The sequence below is a fragment of the Tupaia chinensis genome, unplaced genomic scaffold (genome assembly GCF_000334495.1).
Source record: "Tupaia chinensis unplaced genomic scaffold, TupChi_1.0 Scaffold145484_1, whole genome shotgun sequence".
Classification (NCBI taxonomy): Eukaryota; Metazoa; Chordata; class Mammalia; order Scandentia; family Tupaiidae; genus Tupaia; species Tupaia belangeri.
In genome coordinates, this window is record NW_006205341.1 from 1,029,081 (window position 1) to 1,046,157 (window position 17,077).

The 17,077-nt window shown below is 41.7% G+C and overlaps 1 pseudogene; it reads right to left on the minus strand.

Moving 5' to 3' along the window:
• Positions 1 to 2,888: 2,888 nt before the first annotated feature.
• Positions 2,889 to 17,077, minus strand: part of LOC114006044 (heterogeneous nuclear ribonucleoprotein H-like) — a 34,316-nt pseudogene continuing 20,127 nt past the window's right edge.

Sequence of the window (17,077 nt, forward strand, 5' to 3'; positions counted from 1 at the left end):
GCTCAGTGGCAGGGAGACCAGTAGGGAAGTTGTTGCTGCAATACCGTACACACAGGAAAAGGGAGAATGGAGCCAAATTGAGTCTTACTAGAGCTCTCGGCATTGTTTTGTCCTGTCTTCTAAATAATTGCCCTACTCCCTGACTTTCACTCCTCACTAGAAAACTCAACTAAACTTTCAAGTCACTTAACAATAACAATAGCAGAACAGGGACCAGCGGTTAGCGTAATGGCTATGTCGCTGGACTCCCATGTAGTCGACCGCAATTCATGTCCCGGACCCGGTGGCTTAAACTCACGCTGGGCGCGTGTGAGTGTGTGCCCAAGATCCCAAGAGGAGAATGGAGGAGAAGGGATTGCAGCGTGGCCATCCCCCCTGGGGGGTGATTTCTTGTTTTCTATCTCTCTGTCTCTCTCTCTTTCTGGCGAGCACATGTGCCCTATAGAGAAACAAAACAAAACAAAACAAAACAAACAATAGCAGAACATAGAAAATCCAGAAACTTAAAGGAGAAGATGGGGAAGACGACGACTAGGTAAACCATCTGTTGGACACCTCTCTGGTCTGCCTGGGCACTTACTAATGTACTATTAGGGACTAGCCATGCAATAAGCAATTAATAATTACTTTTTTGGCAGTCAGGTGTTAATGTGTTCTGACAGAATGCAAGATGGTACTAATAATACCTATGAGGTTGCCGGAAGTGTTTGTTAAGAATTTGGATCTAATTTGCAATATATAGGAAACACAGGGGCTAGAGGACCAAGCTAATACCCACGAGCAATCAGACAAAACCAGAAGATAGGACAACTGGTTAGTCCCTTCAATAGATCAGCGTCATGCAGCAACAGACTGTGCTGAATTAAAAGAGATGGAATTGTATTGATCATTATTTATTTATTTATTTATTTGCTGTAGGATGCATGTACTCACTGGAGAGAGAGAAAGAGATAGAGACAGAAAGAGAGAGAGAAAATAAGAAATCACCCTCAAGAGAGGATGGCCACATTGCAATCCCTTATCCTTCAGGCTCCTCTCAAGATTTTGGGCACTCATAAACACATGCTCACCTTGGTTTTTCAAGCCACTGGGTCTGGGACTTGAACCTGAGTCAGCCATGTGGGATCTAGCTGCCTTAACCACCATGCCACTGGCTGGCCCTTGTTTTGTTTGTTTTTAAAAGGAAGATTTATTTGACAAGTTTCACTTAGCATAATATAGCTGAAAAGAAATCACAATACAATAAAAGATTTAAATTAAGGCCTCAGAATTTCATACAAGTACCAAGACCCAAATCCTAAAGTATTGGTATTGCATCTCAAATCTCCCACATTAAGTTAAAAATAGCTTAAACTTGCATGTTTTACAGGTTATTAAATAAAACTGGATTTAACGAGCATGCCAAATGTTTCCCTTTTATTTACTATTTTTTTAAAGAATTATTTTAAGTTGTCATCATCATTATTTTTTTAACTTAATAAAAAAGTGTCAGAGAGAGAGAGACAGACAGAAAGTGATAAAGCAATGCACCAAGTCCAGGACTTACACCAGTTGGCCATGTGGGAGTCCAGTGCCTTAAACCACCACACCACCTGCCAGCCTCAAACGTTTCCCTTTTAATTGTTGACACAGTTCCTATACTGAGTTTTATAAAAAAGCGTATCTTTCAGCGTGCACCCAGTGTTCCATGCAACGTGGCATAAAGACATTTAACAAAAGTTGGTAGCTTTAACCCAAATACACTTACTGCTTAAGAACATCCTGCAATATAACTAACCTGAAAAAAGCTGGAAATTGTTTAACAGTTATAGTTTACTCAACGTCAGTGTTACATCCTAGATGGATGCTGTGTTAAAAGTACTGGGGCCAGTCAGTGGCATAGTAGTTAAGGCGGCTCTATCCCACATGGCCGACTATGTGGTTTGAGTCCCTGATCCAGTGGCTTGAAAAACATACTGAGCACTTGTGTATATGAACCCAGAATCCCAAAAGGAGGGAAAGATGAAGAAGAAAGGTGAAGAAGAAAGGATTGTGGTATGACCATCTTCTCACTTTCCCTCTCTTTCTCTCTGATTCTCTTTGGTGAGCTCATGTGCCCTATAGCAAATTTAAAATAAATAAATAAATAAAATACTGAATCTTAAGCTTTTAGAACAATGCCGATTTTCACTTTTAGAGTAAACAATTCATAAGTTTGTATCACAAAAACTGTTAATCTTAAGTTTTGTTTTTCTTTTATTTTAAAAAAAGTTAAAGAATACTTTTAATTTTATTTATTCATTCATTTTTTTAAAATTTGATTTTACCAGACAAACACACACACACACACATACACATACACAGAGAGAGAGAGAAAGAGAGAGAGAAAGCAAGCAACCAGGTCCAGGATTTGAAGAGATTAGCCATGTGGGAGTGTCCAGTACCTTATCCATCACGCCACCTGCTGGCCCCCAAGTTTTGTTTTTCTTTTTTAAAAAAAATCACAAGGAGTCAGTGATCAGATGAGTCAAAGGCTCCACCCACCACTCCTACTGAACCTCCCTCCTATTCCGTTCACACGGTAGATGCATGGCTTCCATTGCTGTGGTTGCTACTGTTCATCGCTCCTCAGGTGTCTACGCAATGCCTGATTGACAATCACTGGGGTTTCTCTGTAAAACTAGTCATCAGAGCTGCCTCCCTAAGCACCGCTCAGCTATTGGCTGGCTAGGCCACCAAAACTGAACTGGTTAACAAAGCCCCGCCTCGGAACGCTGGGCCATGCCTCCTAGCACTGGGCCACGCCTCCCAGCACTGGGCAGCCGAATGACACCACTTGATCCTACAGCGGAATTCAGGAAGAGTTCTGTGTATCTGTGTTGCCATTTTTGCTTTGTCTTTTGGCAGAGCTACGGAGCCTCTTCCTGAGTTGCAAACTCGATGTCTGCTTCACCAGTTACTCTACTATCAGGACCAACTTCAGTGTGCACGCTCACGGGTTTGAGTGGTGAAAACAAATTACGAGTGCCATTTTCAGTTGCTCTGTAAGATCATCTCCACACGTGTACAATGTCCTCTTGTACTCTGATCAGTAGAGCCACTATCCCTGCATCTGATCACAGATACTCCTGGAAAATGGTAACTGAGGTCGCTCCCAAATCTTTTGTTTTCCTTTTAATTTACTACAGAGCATGTGCACTCCCAGGAAATGGGGATGGGGAGATAGTGAGAAAGCTCGCTCCCAGAGGGGATGGCCATGCTGCAATCCCTGGGACTCAGGCCATGCAGTTGGCCACATGGGATCTAGCTGCCTTAACCACCATGCTACTGGCTGGTCGTGTCTCTTCCATACCATCTTTATGGCCATTATGGTTATCATAGCCTCCATGAACTCCACCGAAAGCAGCATAACTCATCCTCTCAAAGCCAGCTCGTCTGCCAAGGCTTTCACACCCTCTGCCAGCGGGACCTGGCAACTTCATGGCCATAGCTTGAACTCATCAAGGTGAGCACCAACTTCAGCTCAACTGTCCTTACAGGTTTCGACAGAGCTGTGTCTTATTCATCCTTGTGTTGCTTTGGAGCCTTTTCAGCCATCCTGTGAAGCAAATTACATGTAGGCCTTCCCTATATGCTTTCCTGGAAGTCCACGGGCAGTGCCTTCCCATCCAGCATGATTCCAACTATGAGATGAACTGAGTGATTTCCTCCTTGCTGCATCCAAAGAGGAGTCCTCTGAGCCACACAAAGGCACAGGTGGCCACACCAGGCCATGGGGACCAGAATGCATCAACACCTAATCCACTTCAACATTGTTTGACTTGACTACTTCAACCTATGTATGTCTCCTAGTTTCTCTTTTTCCAGGGCTAATTCGACTTCATCTTCCAACGCATGTTCAGTGAGTCAAAAGCTTTCTCTGGTGTAGGTGAAATGAATGCCTTGAGCTCCATTTTAAATTTTGTAGTAAGAAAAAAACTGCCGTACTTCAGTGGAGCAAGCCTTTCATTATGAATCCCTCTGTATCTTCAGTGCCCAAACTCATCATCTCTTGAACGTTCCTGGTGTTGAAATAAACTGGACATAAGACTTCCGTAGGCTGGGAAGAAAATCTGGATTGAATCTTCTTGAACAAGCCAAATGATAAGAACAGCTTTGGATCTGTATATTGAGATAAAATTTATGAAAATGGAAATGTAGGGAACAGTGAGGAAAAAGTAGGTCGCAAAGCAGTATGTATGGTGTAATATAATTTTGGTTAAACATTACCCAGATAAAGATCTAGGAGAACAGGCACTAACATGATAATCTCTCATTCTTATTTTCGCTAATCTGAATTTCAAATTTTTTGTGTTTTTTTTTTCTTATTTTTGTTTATCTGTTTTTCATTCCCCCCCCCCACTGACTCCACTGCAACTGTAACAATAAGTCTTTTTAAAAATGTCAGAAAATAATTTTGACTTCAATAGTCTGGACTCATTCCATTCCCAGACAGTTTGACTCACTTTAGTAAATTAATACCACCACAAAGAAAGACCACATTTAATTGGTTTAATTATGAGATGAATTCGACTTGGTATGTAACATTCCTAAATTAGCTGTTCGTTGAAATGAATGAACGCTGCATCAGGTGATGGTGATAGTGCATGGCTTACTCACAGTAACTCTATTTAGTGCTTCACTCTGCAGTCAACTGTCTCATTCGCCAATCAGATTCTGTGACTATTCAATACATATGTGTTGGTTATTACATGTAGGAAAAGTTGGAAGATTTGATCTTTCATTTCCATCAGCACTCTGGTTAGGAGGCAAAGGCACGTGTTTCTGTCTTCATTTCCATGTTATTCTGTGGTGGCAGCAGACGATCCAGTTGCTATTTCCTGATCTGAAAGTAACAATATGCAGGCACTGGTGCTATTACTATTTATACTTAGAGTGGCTCTCCAGAGTGGAAATGCTGCAGACTTGGAGCTAGCGTGTTTGAATTCCAGTCCCTAGTTTTTCACGTACATCAGACCAAACAGCAAGGCTAGATAACATTGAGGGTTCCTCCCAGCTCCAAATTTCACAATTCCAAAACATGGTTTTCTTATATTTGTCCCAAAATAAGTTTCTCCAAGCCAAAACACACAACAACAAAACAGCTTGTATATTGTGAGGATTTAGCCAGAAGTAATTTATAGGAATGGCATCCCATAGCTGTCATATGATTGAAACCACAAATTATTGTTATTTTCATATTTTCAGGACAAGTGAAAGCACTAGGTTGTCTCTAGTTCTACTGATGACCCAGTAGTTTCCAAAATAACTAGAGACTAAAGCTGATCTTTTTATTCCTTAGAGGGCACATGTGCCTGCCAGAGAGAGCCAGAGACACAGAGAGAGGGAGAGGGAGAAAGCCTTCTCCATGGGAGGTGGTCACACATAATCTGCCCTCCTTCCTTTCTTCATCCATCAGGACTTGGGGCATGCACACATACACCCAATGTGTTTTTCGAGCTGCCAGGGCCAGGATTGGAACCACACAGTATTCCATATGGGATCTGGCTGTCTCAATCACCAGGTCACAAGGTGGCCCAGACTTTTGACTTCCTCGATAGTGTCCTTTTGTACTCAAAAACATTAATCTTTATGATGTCCAATTTATCTATTTTTTATTTGATTGTTTCTGTTTCTGGTGTTATATCTAAGAAATCATGGCCTTATCCGACATCATGAAATTTTACACTATGTTTTTATCTAAGAGTTTTATTTATTTATTTATTTATTTATTTATTTATTTATTTATTTATTTATTTATTTATTTATTTATTTATTTATTTATTTATTTATTAAGAGGTTTTTTGCTATAGGGCGCGTGTGCTCATCAGACAGACAGAGAGAGACAGAGAGACAGAAAGCGAGAAATCACTCCCCAGGGAGGATGGCCACGCTGCAATCCCTTCTCCTCCATTCTCCTCTCGGGATCTTGGGCACATGTGCACACGCGCCCAGCGTGAGTTTTAAGCCGCCGGGTCCGGGATGCGAACCGCGGTCAACTACATGGGAGTCCAGCAACATAGCCATTACGCTAACTGCTGGTCCCTTTAGCTCTAATATTTAGATCTTTGAAACATTTTGAATTCTTTTTGGTTTATGGCATAAGGTAGAGTTTAAACTTCTTTCTTTTGCATTTAGATACGTGGTTGTCCCAGAAACATTTGTTGAAGAGATGAATAGTCTGAATGGTCAGGTGGCATGGTGGCTAAGGGCACTGGACTCCCACATAGCCGACTGTGGTTCAAGTCCCGGACCTGACAGCTTGATTTCTCACTTTCCCTCTCTCTGTCCCTCTCTGCTCAAATTTAAAAAAAAAAAAATCAAGTAAATAAATAAATAAAGTTAAATAAATTTTTAAAAAAGAAAATCAATGTACCAGGACCAAAAGGTGGGGGTGGGTGGATTAAGGTACTGGACTCCCACATGGCTGACTGTAGTTTGAGTCTCAGACCTGGTGGCTTGAAACTTATGCTAGGCAAATGTATATGTGTGCCCAAAAGCCTGAGAGTAGAATGGAGGAGAAGAGACTGTGGCATGGCCATCCACTCTGGGGAGTAATTTCTCATTTTCCTTTTCTCTGTATCTGTCTCTCTGTCTCTTTCTCCAGTGACCGCACATGCCCTATGCCAAAAAAAAAAAAAAAAAACCTAAAAAAATAAATGAAAAAGAAAATCAATGGACCATAGCTGTGTTTTATTTCTGGTCTTCAGGTTTACTCCATCACTTATCTGATCCATATATATCTATCTTTATGCTGGCACCACATTATCTTGATTATTGTAGTTTCTAGAAAGTTCTAAAATCAGGAGGTATGAGTTCTTCAACTTTCTGTTTTCTCTTCCAAAATTTTTCTGTTGAGTTGAGATCTCTTGCAGTTTTGTATGGATTTTAGGGTCAACTTTTCCTTTTTGTTTTTTCAGACCATTGAGATTTTGATAGGCATTGCTTTGAATCTGTAGATTGCTACAGGTAGTGTGATCATCTTAACAATATTACATTTTCTCTTCCATAAACACAAGATGTCTTTTAATTTATTTTCTTTCAGCAATATTTTGTAGTTTTCAGTATATATACAAGTCTTGTATCCTCTTGGTTAAATTTACTCCTAAGCATTATATTCTTTCTGATCCGGTTGTAAATGAAAACAAATTTAATTTTTTTTTATCTTAACTTTTGGATTGTTCATTGCTAGCTTATGGAAATACCCTAGTATTTGTGTTTTGATCTTGTATCTAATTTTGCAGTGGATGAGAGAAACAACATTAATGGACAAATAATTGTTCTTTGTGTGGATTCTTTAGGATTTTCTGTTATGAGGTTATGTCATCTGCAAATAGAGATCATTTTGCCCTTCTTTAACAATTTTGTATCCTTTTCTTGCCTTAAACTTCCAGTATGATATTAAATAGAACTGGTGAAAGTGAGTATCCTTGTCTTATTCTCATCTTATGTTGCTTTCATTTGAGTGTAGGGAGGCTGAAAAACTGACTAGAAGCTTTGGGTGCGTGCCTGGACTTAATTACGAGTGCATACATGCTAACTGATACTGATCTGGGTTTAGTGTGCATACTGGAAAAAGGGTGTCTATAGAAATCAGACATAAATGTCCTGTTTGATATGTATTTGGATATTGTTTCCACTTCATTCCACATATGACAACTCCTTCCGAATTTCTAATTTAATTGATGGATATAGAGTATAATTTTGCACATAATGTACTCCACTAGAGACTCAATTTTTTTCTATTACCAGCAGAAAAAAATCAATTTCACACAGTGTCAAATTTTTTTAATCAAATTTTGTGCAAAGAAAAGAAATGGGATGCTGCTTTCACCTTGCTTTCCCAGTGGATGAGAGAAACAACATTAATGGACAACTCAGTGAGCTGAATAATTTTTGAGGTTAGTGAATGGAATTCAGGATTGAGATCCTGAGGGAAAAAAAGAGTCAAAAGGTCCAATTCCTTCTTCTGAACTGCCCACATGTGTCAGCGAGTTCTGGTGGGATTGACTGACTTTGGCAGTGGGATTTTAGGGATGATGAAAATGGCCATAATGCAGATCAGCAAGACATCTGGAAACACAATCAACCAAATTCCAAGAAACGATCTATGAATATCACAGGGTAGAGAGATGCATGAGTGAGATATTAAGGTTGCATATTTTTATGTATATAGATTATTTATTTATTGTTGAATGTTTTTATTTGACTTTTTGTGTTTCCTGAGTTTTTTTAGAGATTTTTTTCTATAGGGTGTGTACACTCGCTGGAGAGACAGAGAGACAGAAAGCCAGAAATCACCCCCCGGGGGGATGGCCACACCACAATCCCTTCTCCTCCATTCTCTTCTCAGGATTTTAGGCATGCACACACATGCACCCAATGTGAGTTTCAAGTCGCAGGGTCCAGGACTTAAACCGCAGTTAGCCACATGGGAGTGGCTTAAGCACCTTAAACACTATGCCACCTGCTGGTTCTGACTTTTTTTCCTTTCCTTTTTTTTTTTTTTTTTTCCTTAAGTTTGCCAGAGAGCATGTGAGGAGACAGGAGAAAGAAAGTAAAGGAGTGGAAGGTCGTGAAAATACTAAGGATGACAGCCCAAAGACCAGAATGTGCATGGTACCATATTGGGGTTTAGCATGAGGCTATTTTCAATTTGTTTTGTTTCTTTTTTTCTTTTCTTTTTCTTTTTAAAAATTAAGCCTTTGTTTCTGGTATCACTTAATTTGAAGGAAAACAATGGCCACTATAGCTTTCAATTTTATCTTAGAGTAGTTCAAATCCTATTTTGGTCACAGGGGAACAAATTATCATATAGAATGAAGGGAAAAAACTAGGTAATTGGGCCATCATGGCTTAGATCCTTGTGATGTCTTCCGGGGGCAAGATTTAATCACTTCGTAAATTGCATATGTTGCTTGCATTATAAATAATAATCCTATGTGCCTCATTAAGCCCCAAATGCATGTTCTTGTGTGAAACTCATACTTTGCTGGCCAGCCTGACTATGCACTGTCCTGGAGTTCTGTCTTGGGAAAGAGGCGCACGTGGCTGATGTTCGGCAGGTGCCAGATGTATCAAGAGCAGCAAATTCATATGCTCATCAATTTCCATAGCCCAAACTCTAAATTAGCTACCAAGGCTTTTATTCCCCTTCTTTTTCATTTTTAATTGATAGATCAATAAATAATTACCAAATAGAGAAAGGAGTTTGCCTCCAGAGACTAGGGATGATCTGTCTTGCTCTGCATTTAAGGTCTGAGATGGGGTTTTACATAAGGCAAGCCTATCTTAAGTTCTTCTACCTAAACCACGTAAAGTATATTTACTAAGGATAAAGCCAACTTCCTTTGATGCAGCAATTGGACATAAACTTAGCAGTTGAATTGAATGGATTTTCTTCTAATAATGAAGAATGGGTGTCAGATGGCGCTGCACCAGTAGAATGTGATACTCTGCCAGGCTGACCACGTGGGAGGGTTCTGAGTTTGCGACTGGAGACCTCCCTGAGGGCACCAGACATGTGGTGCCCATGATCCAGGGCTCCCTGGAGCTAGGGTGGATGGTAGCATCGTGATCCTGTTGGAGGCACTCTTTCTCTCCCATGGAAGAAAGAAAGAAAGAAACTTAAAATGGGTGGGAGTGGGGCAACTGGTGGTGGTATGAATAAGGTGGCTAGATCCCACATGGCTGACTATATGGTTCAAGTCCTGGACCTGGTAGCTCGAAAAACACACTGGGCAAATGTAACATGTGTGCCCCAAATCTCAGGAGGAGGATGGAGTAGAAGGGATTGTGGCATGGCCATACCCATTGGGGGAGCTAGTTCTTCACTTTCTCTCTCTCTCTCTCTCTCTCTTCAGTGAGTGTATGTGACCTATATAAAATTTAAAATTAATTAAATAAATAAATAATTTGTAAGTCTCACCTTTCTATAGTAGTTCATTTACAAATATTCCATTTGGGGACCAGCAGATGGTGTAATGATTACATTGCTGGACTCCCCACGTAGTTGACAGCATTTTGACTCCCAGACCTGTGGCTTAAAACTCATGCCTGGTATGTGTGTGTGCATGCCCAAATTCCTGAGAGGAGAATGGAGGAGAAGGGATTGCAGCGTGGCCATCCTTCTTGGGGGGTGATTTCTTACTTTCTCTCTGTCTCTCCAGTGAGTGCATGTGCCCATTTGCAAAAATCTCTCTTTAAAAAAAAATAGATTTCATTTGTAGTGAGGTTGAACAATATTAACTTGGCCTTTCGAGACAATCTTGCGGGTAGTATTATGTAAGGTGGGAGCCACTGGCTCGTACTTGTCAGCACTCTTCATTACCTGTCCATGAGAATAACAGCACAGAAATCCAGAGTAACATCTAGGAAGTACTATTTTTCTAGTACTTAATTTTCATTTCATTTGGCAAAAGTGTTGGTTCATGTTGGATTAGAGATGAAAAGCACTGGTCTGTCACTGAGATATTAATAGTTTGAGAAGTGCTGTCATAGGGAGTTTTCAGCACCATACCATTCTCCAAGTGTGAGTGTCCTTGCAAATTTTTTTAGGCAACAGAGTAACTTTTGTCCTTAGCTGTTCTGCTTCAAAGTGTGAAGACACACAACAGCTGATGTTTTCACCTGGAAATATCAGCTCCTTTGACAGAGAACCAGTTTCATTCCTTCTGCCCTGCTAATCTCTTTAAGCCTTTCCAAATAAGACTGTTTTCTTCCAGATCTTGTGCAATACCAAAGTATGCCTTCTGTAAAGTGTCTATAATACCCTGCCGGGGGCAGGGAGAGCCCTAGAGGGCCGTTGAGGAGTGTCTTCTCGCTGGTGTCTCCACATTCCTCTCTTCCGTTCCAGAAGGAGCTGGTTGGAGTGTTATCATTTTGGCATCAGAGATGTGTTGGGTTAGCTCAGATACGAGATGATCTTCCCTTTCCATAGTAGCTCCTGGCTTGTGCAGGAACACCTTCCTGGCCATTTTGTTTATTCTGGTCCTCGTGCCTTTTCCCACCTTGTGGGTACATATAGTAGTAGTCCCCACTTACCTGGGGTTTCAGTTCTGCGGTCAATCACAGTCCAAAAATATCACGTGGAAAATTCCAGAAATAAACAATTCATAAATTTTATTTTCTGTTTCTAAATTGTTTTTCCTTTTTTCTTTTTCTTTTCTTTTCTTTTCTTTTCTTTTTTTTTATGGGGGTGAGCAGGTGGCATGGAAGTTAAAGTACTGGATTCTCACATGGCTGACCATGATTCAAGTCCTGGACCTGGCAACTTGATAATCACACCAGGCACATGTGCATGTGTGCCCAAAATCCCTAGAGGAGAATGGAGGAGAAAGGGCTGTAGCATGGCCATCCCCCCAGGGGGTGATTTCTCGATTTCCCTTTCTCTGATTCTCTCTGTCTTTCTCCAGCAACTGCATGTGCCCTACAGCAAAGAAACAAAAACAAAACAAAACAAAAACAAAAAGGAAAAAAAAATACTTTTTTCATGTATGACCAAATGGTTAGAGAAAGCCAGATCCCATATACCAACTGCAGTTGGAATCCTGGTCCCAAGAACTTGAAAATCATGCTGGGTACTTGTGTGTGCATGCCCCAAATCCTGACAGGATGGAGAAATGCAGAAGCGGTTGCAGCATGACCATACTCCATTGAAGGATGCTTTCTCCTTCCCAGTTTCTCTGCCTCTCTCCCTCTCTCTTCTCTCTCTCTCTCTCTTTCTCTCTCTCTCTCTGGCAAGTGTAGGCACCCTCTGGCAATTAAAAAAAAATAAAGTGAAACTATATAAAAATAGGGGTTGGCAGGTGGCATGGTGGTTAGAATTAAATAAATAATTATTTTTTAAAAAAGAATTATGTTGGGACCAGCAGTTAGCTTAATGGCTGGGTTGCTGGACTCTCACGTAGTCAACCGTGGTTCAAGTCCTGGACCTGGTGGCTTAAATTCACGCCGGGCGCGTGTGCATGTGTGCCCAAGATCCCGAGAGGAGAATGGAGGAGAAGGGATTGCGGCGTGGCCATCCCCCCTGGGGGGTGATTTCTCGCTTTCTGTCTCTCTGTCTCTCTCTAGAGAGCCTGTCTGGCGAGTGCACATGCCCTATAGCAAAAACACAAAACAAAACAAAACAAAATACAAAAAAAAACTCTCCAAAAAAAATTATGTTGAAATCAATTTGTTTTCATGATTGCAATTTTAAAAAGTACTAAAATACAGAGAAGTTCATTAATTGCTCGGGATCACACAACAAATGAGTTTATCTGAAATTAGAATCCAGGTCTCCAGAACAAGGCTATATGCATTTCCTGGGAATCTCCAATCGACCTCCCTATCTTTAGTGTGCCCATTATTCTCTCATTCATATTGGTAGACATATGTACGCGTTAAACTTCTTCTGGAATTTCTGGGCACAATCCAAATATGACCCATCCAACACTTTTTTTTTTTCTTAAAGATTTTTGCTACAGGGCACGTGCACTTGCCAGAAAAACAGAGACAGAGAGACAGAAAGCAAGAGATCACCCCCTGGGGGGATGGCCATGCCGCAATCCCTTCTTCTCCATTCTCCTCTTGGGATCTTGGACACGCATGCACATGTGCCTGGTGTGAGTTTAAGCCACCAGGTCCGGTACTCAAACTGTGGTCGACTACATGGGAGTCCAGCGATATAGCCATTACGCCAACTGTTGGTCCCCCATCCAACACTTTTTGTAACACTACAAACCCAGTCTCCCAGTCTCAGAAGCAACCATTTCAAACTTTCTCCACTCGGCAATCCTCTGACCCCAGTCCATTCATCCTCGTGCCCTCCAAAGGCCAGATCACGACAAGAACATGAGCCATTAGATAGTCTCTTCAACTTATGACCCCACCTGCAAACCCACCTGTTTCTGCCCCCACCTGCCTTTCTTCATCCCTTACCGTGTCACCAAAAGAGGAGTACCCCGTGCTGCCATGGGTTCGCACTTACCTGTGCTCCAACTTTAAATGCCGCTACCACCTTTTCATATTGCTCCTAGCTAGCAATAATCCTCATTCTCCTGTCCCTCCGACTTTTCCCACTCTAGTGACATCGTTAGGCAGGTTCTCTTACCTCCCCGTCTTATAAATAATTCCTCAGTGCTGCTTCTCTACCTTAGGCATCCCCCTGTCCTTCCTTCACAGCCAGACTCCCGAACAGGTCATCTAACTCTCTCCTTCATCTACTCACTTCTCTGTTCTTTTCCTATTTGATTTCTCTGAGCAATCTCTTCTTTTTGAAAAACAGCCTTACCAAGATGTGATTTACACACTTGCTGGGTACATTCCAATGGCTTTTAGTGAATTCTCAAAATTCTTGCTATGCAAGCATCCCACAGATCATTTTTATCACCTCACGGAAAAACCCCAGTACCCTTCGGCCTTGGTACCCCTTTCTCGGCGTTCTGCCCCTCTAGTCCATAGCAACTGTTGGGCTGTGAGAAAGAGCATGATGTAGTTTTTTATGTTTTTCTATGCAAAAATGCATCATGACTTTTCTGACAACCCAATATTAATCTGCTTTCTGTTTTCATAGACTAGCCCATTCTAGACTTTCATATGTTTTCAAGCCGCTGGGTCCAGGACCGGAACTGTGCGGTTGGCCATGTGCGATCTAGCTGCCTTCACCACCATGGCACCGGCCAGCCCAGTAATTTTCCTTAATACTAATGTTCTTCCAACCACTCCGGTTCCTCCTTTTTCAATAATCTTTTTGTTTGTTTGTTTTTAATTAATTAATTTATTTCCATGAGAGAGAAAGGCAGGAGCACCCAAGGGAGTCTTCATGTGTTGATTCACCCTTGGTGTCAGCAGGCTTGGGTCACAGGTGCACGTGAGCATACCAGTCACGCACAGCAAGGCCCCAAGACAGGAGACTGGAACTTTCTCTCGAGTGTCCAGCCATGTTTCTTCTGCATTACTGCCTGGCCTCCTTTCCAATCTTCTCTGTGGGCTTTCCCCCCACCCCCTCACCTTTCCCTTATGCAATGGTGCTCCTCCGGGGTCTGTCTTCTAGAACTGTCTGTGTCTAACTTCCGTTTGCCCTCCTTTTAGGATCCCCCCGCCCTCCCCCCCCCCTCATTGCCTATTTAACTACTGCTGTTTAACATTCTCAGACTTGCCTAGGTCAAATAACCTCCCCTTAACTCTCCAGGTAAAACTGGCTTCTCCTCTCTCAGGGTATTTAGCACTATTCTATTCAATAGAAAGCAGTTTGGGACCAGCAGTTGGCATAATGGCTATGTTGCTGGACTCCCATGTTGTTGACTGCAGTTCAAGTCCTGGACCCAGTGACTTAAAACTCATGCCGGGTGCGTGTGCATGTGTGCCCAAGATCCCGAGAGGAGAATGGAGGAGAAGGGATTGCGGTTTGGCCATGCCCCGTGGGGGGTGATTTCTCACTTTCTGTCTCTCTTTCTCTCTCTGTCTTTCTGGTGAGTCCACGTGCCCTATAACAAAAACCTCTCCAAAAAGAAAGAAAGAAAACAATTCATGGTGTAGCTAGTTGTTTAATATCTGTCTTTCCCACTAGACTATAAGCACCATGAGAGCAGAGAGCATGTCTTTTTTTTTCACTTCTATAATTTTCAGAACCTAAATATTTGTGCAACAAATGAATGAATGAATGAGTCCATGAATGAAGGACTAAGCAGATGGTTAAATGGTGCTCTCATTACTACCTTTGATGAGCTCCGTTTTCGTGAGTACATTGGTGACTAAAAAAAGTATACCGCCAATTTTTGTTCTCTTTTAGAACTGAATAACAAAATGATATTCAAGAAAAGTCTCCTGTCATATTCCAAACACAAGTGCTGAAATGACATAATGCCAGGGTGGTATTTTGAGAAGTATGCCAAACGCCAATGAAGGGACGTGACGTTTGGTGGTCACTTAACCTAGGAGATAGTACACCACTGCCCACCAGGTGCTGGGGGCCGTTCTCTGCGGGTCTCTCCTGGATCTGTGGGTACTCAAAGTAGGGGCACCACCCGACTTGGTTCTCTGCTCCTCTCAGGGGTAACACTGCCTTGGGAGAGAGACTGTCTCTCTCTGGGGCAGAGGTTGGACAGCCCACTGTAGAAAACTGAGTTTCTAGGCTGGCCTGATAGCCTAGTGGTAAGGGAGCCAGATCTCACGTGGCCAACTATGGTTTAAATTTCAGCCCCAGAGGCTTGAAAAATAGACAAGGCACATGGACATGAGTGCCCAAAATCCTGATAAGAGGGTAGAATAGGGACCAGCAGATGGCATAATGGTTACATTACTGAACTCCCACATAGTTGACTGTGGTTTGAGTCCTGGACCCAGCAGCTTAAAACTCATGCTGGGCACCTGTGCAATGTGTACCCAAGATCCCAAGAGGAGAATGGAGGAGAAGGGATTGAGGTGTGGCCATCCCCCCGGGGGGTGATTTCTCCCTTTCTGTCTGTCTCTCTCTCTCTGTCTTTCTAGCAAGCACATGCACGCTATAGCAAAAACCTTTCCAATAAATAAATAAATAAATAAATAAATAAATAAATAAATAATAAATAAATAAATTCATTTGGTTTTGGACCTGTCCCCATAGCCTCATGGATCCCACATGGCTGACCTCAGTTCAAAGCCCAACCCAGTAGTCTGAAAAACACACTGGGTATGTATGTGCGTGTGCCCAAATCCCAAACGGTTGGAGAAACTAAGAAGAGCTGTGGTGAGACCATGCCCCATGAGGAGTGTGCTTTCTCCCTTGCCCTCCCTCCCTCTGACAAGCACACATACCTTCTGGTTAAAAAAAAGAAAAAGAAAAAAAAAAAAGAAAAGAAAAAGAAAAAGAAAAAAAGACAAACTCTGGTTTCTCCTTGTTTCCTCTTGGACATGGCCAGATTGCCAGACCAGAATCCAGATAACCTGTTTGACCACAAGTCTGAGTTTAGGTAGGAGCGTAATCTGGAACTGGTTTTTGTTGTTGTTGAGCAACAGTTTGAATCTTGATGTTATTATGGTAACCTGGCATGGAAGCTTATTTATCAGTTTTTATGGGTTTAAAAATGTTGGCTACGATTCTGGAGATAAAGTCTTCAGATCTCAGAGCATCAGGTTTTTTTGCATTAAAAAAAAAGGCTACTCTGCAGCGTAGTTCAGAGTACTGCCCCCAGCAGTGACTTCTGGAGTGCCTCTTCCTTCTCACTCCCTGTGCTCCAGCCTCTCGGCATGTCCTCACATACACTGTGGTCATCCTGTCGTGCCTTCATCCAGCCAAACTCAGCATTTTTGCCTCAGTTCAAACACTAGTTCCTCAAAGAAGCTTTTTCTTATCTCTTCAGAGCAGGTGAGATGCTCAGTTCCGTGGTGCTCCAGTAGCATCCTATGATTCTCCACAGCATGTTTTTCATTGTAATCACACAGCCTTAACTGCATAATTACTTATTTCTCTTCAGGTGCACATTTTCATGTGTTTACGAAACCACCCACATAGCTTGCTCTCCGTGCTAACATGACTTGACTATGCCACTGCCATCAACAATATAACTTTATTATCCTAGGAAACTCTCACCAGGAACTTCTAGAAAGACCTGTCAACTCTTTAAAGCATTAAATTAAAAGTTATGCCCCAAGATTCTTTGAATCCTTTGCCTCAAATTGCCGTGTCTACCATCTTAAATTATTATATCATGATCCTTATGCAATGCTAACCAAGATTTTCCTCTCCTTTCATTAAAACACCCACTTTAGGGGCCAGCAAGTGGTGTGGTAGTTAAGGGCGCTGGAGTCCCACATGGCTGACTGTTGTTTGAATCCTGGTCCTGGAGGCTTGCTTTCTCACTTTCTCTCTCACTCTGTCCCTCTTGGGTCAAATTTAAAAAAAATAAATAAATAAATATAGCTAAATAAAATTCTTTTTTAAAAAAATTTATTTATTTTTAATTTTATTTATTCATTTACTTATCTTATTTTGACCAGAGAGAGACACACAGAAAAAGAGAAAGTGAGAAAGCAAGCACTAGGTCCAGGACTTGAACCATGGTCAGTCATGTGGGAATGTCCAGCGCCTTAACCACCA